Source organism: Conger conger, chromosome 4 (genome assembly GCF_963514075.1).
Source record: "Conger conger chromosome 4, fConCon1.1, whole genome shotgun sequence".
Lineage (NCBI taxonomy): Eukaryota > Metazoa > Chordata > Actinopteri > Anguilliformes > Congridae > Conger > Conger conger.
Window position 1 is genome coordinate 75847203 of NC_083763.1, and position 2752 is coordinate 75849954.

Sequence of the window (2752 nt, forward strand, 5' to 3'; positions counted from 1 at the left end):
TGTCGGCCTATCCTTCTGTCTGCACATCTGCCTGTCTCTCTGAAGCAGGCTAGGTCACCTGTCGGAGCAGAACGTCCGGCCCATTAAGGATTGACCTGTCAGTCAGCAGCTCAATTGCATCTGGAACAGCTGGTGTCCAAATAATGACTTCGCTTAATCAATGCATTGGAGCTGAAACAGGCGTAATACCATTGTGTTCCAGCAGGGGCTGCTGCAGTTCTCCGGTGTTTGGTGGCGGATGGTGCGGTGGGGGTGCAGCTGTGGATAGATATGTGGATATTATCGTGGCGACGCCGGGGCTGGAGTCCCCAACCTTCCGGCTCGCGGTTATGTCTCTTACTCATTAGGCTACATGCCAAAAAGGTTTCCATGGAGATGCCGGGGATTGAACCCGGGGCCTCATACATGCAAAGCATGCGCTCTACCACTGAGCTACATCCCCTTCTGCGCGGCCTTCTCCAGTAGCCCACAACACGGATATGTAATCGATACATATCACGTGTGGCAGGATCCATCTGAGCCTCGCAGCGCGCGCAGCTGTCCCTACAAATGGCGAAAAAAAAGAATAAAATAAAATACGTTCGTCAACAAATTATTTATTAAGTGCTTTTTTTTTTAGTTTAACGCTTAGCCTATCGCTTACTCTGAGATGAAAAAGTATTATTATGTACTGTTGGGGATAAATGCTCGACTGCATGTTTCCAAGCTACAGAGTTCAGCCAAAAAACCAAAATGATGAACGAAAGGTCCATGGAGATAATAGAATATGGGCTGCTGTTGGGTGCATGGGGAACGCCCTGACTGCTAGTTAGTGACCGTGCTAGTTAGCAAGTCCATGATGATGCCATGTTGTATAAATATATGGGAAATATACACTGGTCTTTATGCTGGTTGTTATAAAATATGTATATATTAAAATAAAATAATGATAATAATAAAAACGTGTGTAATCCCTCGCGTTCTGCGCTATCACTATGGTTTAGTGCGATCTGGCGCTTGTCTCAAATTCACCAATCGATGTATGATTTCATAGGCCTAACCTCATAACCCTTAGTGATTAGTCATATATATATATATATATATATATATATATATATATATATAGATTTTTTTTTTTTTTTTTTTTTCATGTGTATTTTACGAGTTATGGATGTGATGCTTTAACTTGTGGAAGAACCTATGCGCTTTGGATTAAAAGCGTCTGCCAAATGACTGAAATGTCAAATGTAAAGGTCTCTCTCGTTTCTTCGGATTTAAATCGTGGCGCTGTCTCCCTCGCCTCCACCAGATGGCGGTGTGCAATTGACGGCAATTTTCCGGCGAAGGCGAGGACAAAGTCTGAATATTGAGTGAAACCCATCTTTAACTGCCATTTCTGCTGTCTGTGGAAACTTGTTTGGAGCTTCTCTCTCCCGCCCAGGTAACTTAAACGGTTATTTTCGAATTCAGAGCCTGGGCTTCCAACAAACCAAACAAACTAAAAATTATTTTATTTGATTGATTGCATTTACATCTACCTACACCTCCTGGGTTCAACATTTGTTCACCGTGCAAGTGTGCATCGTTCGCTGATATTCACTACAAGTTCACTGCGCATGGAGCCCCGCCTTCTGCTCCAGTAGAAAAGTTCAGTTGGAAAATAATTAGAGCGGCGCATCTCAGTGTGTGTGTGTGTGTGTGTGTGTGTGTGTGTGCGTGCTCCTCTCTCCACGAGAGCTGGTGCCCACCCGCTGTGCTGCCTTACTGCTGTGACAGGTGCGGGGAAGCGCGTTCAGCGTCATACATCATCTCCACGCGCGGCCGCTGTCAATCACGTGTGGCAGGATCCATCTGAGCCTCGCAGCGCGCGCAGCTGTCCCTACAAATGGCGAAATAAATAAATAAAAAATTAAAAAATTAAAAAAATAAAATACGTTCGTCAACAAATTATTTATTAGGTGCTTTTTTTTAAGGGGTTAACGCTTAGCCTATCGCTTACTCTGAGATGAAAAAGTATTATTATGTACGGTTGAGGATAAATGCTCGACGGCATGTTTCCAAGCTACAGAGTTTAGCCAAAAAACAAAAAAGATGGAGATCCTAGAATATGCTGCTGTTGGATACATGGGGCACGCCCTGACTGCCCGCACACTGCTCCAGGGGGGATTAGCCCCTGCTTAGTCTAATTAACATATGTCACTTTGGATAAAAGCATCAGCTAAATAACTAATGTAAAGCACAATATTGAAACAATTAAAGCTTTTCGGGGGTAACATTCGCTCAAGAGCATGTCAGGCAGTTGGAGGGGTGCTGGATCGATCCCCCGCCCTGAGTGTGTCGAAGTGTCCCTGAGCAAGACACCTAACCCCTAATTGCTCCCGATGAGCTGGGATGAAGCATGTTGTAGTGGTAAGGATTTGTTTTACGAGTGTGTCCTGACTCATGATTGTCAGGTCCCTCTGTCGGGTTTAATCTCCTCAGATTAAGAATGCCTGGTCATAATCCTTGGCCTGTCTCATTCCTGCACCCTCCTTGGAGAACTCATAGGATCGCACGCTAGGTCAGCTTCCAATCACGGCTCACTTGCTGGGTAGCAGAGTCTCTCTGCCACAGAACTGCACAGTCAAATCAGCTGGGCAGCACAGTCTCTCTACCAAAGAACAGCACAGTCAAATCAGCTGGGCAGCACAGTCTCTCTACCACAGAACAGCACAGTCAAATCAGCTGGGCAGCACAGTCTCTCTACCACAGAACTGCACAGTCAAATCAGCTG

General features: G+C 45.2%; 1 non-coding gene across 1 annotated transcript; it reads right to left on the reverse strand.

Annotated features, from left to right (window-relative positions):
* Positions 1-370: 370 nt before the first annotated feature.
* On the reverse strand, positions 371-442 carry trnaa-ugc (transfer RNA alanine (anticodon UGC)). The gene has a single exon. It is a non-coding gene; the product is annotated as a tRNA-Ala (tRNA).
* Between the last annotated feature and the right edge of the window lie 2310 nt (positions 443-2752).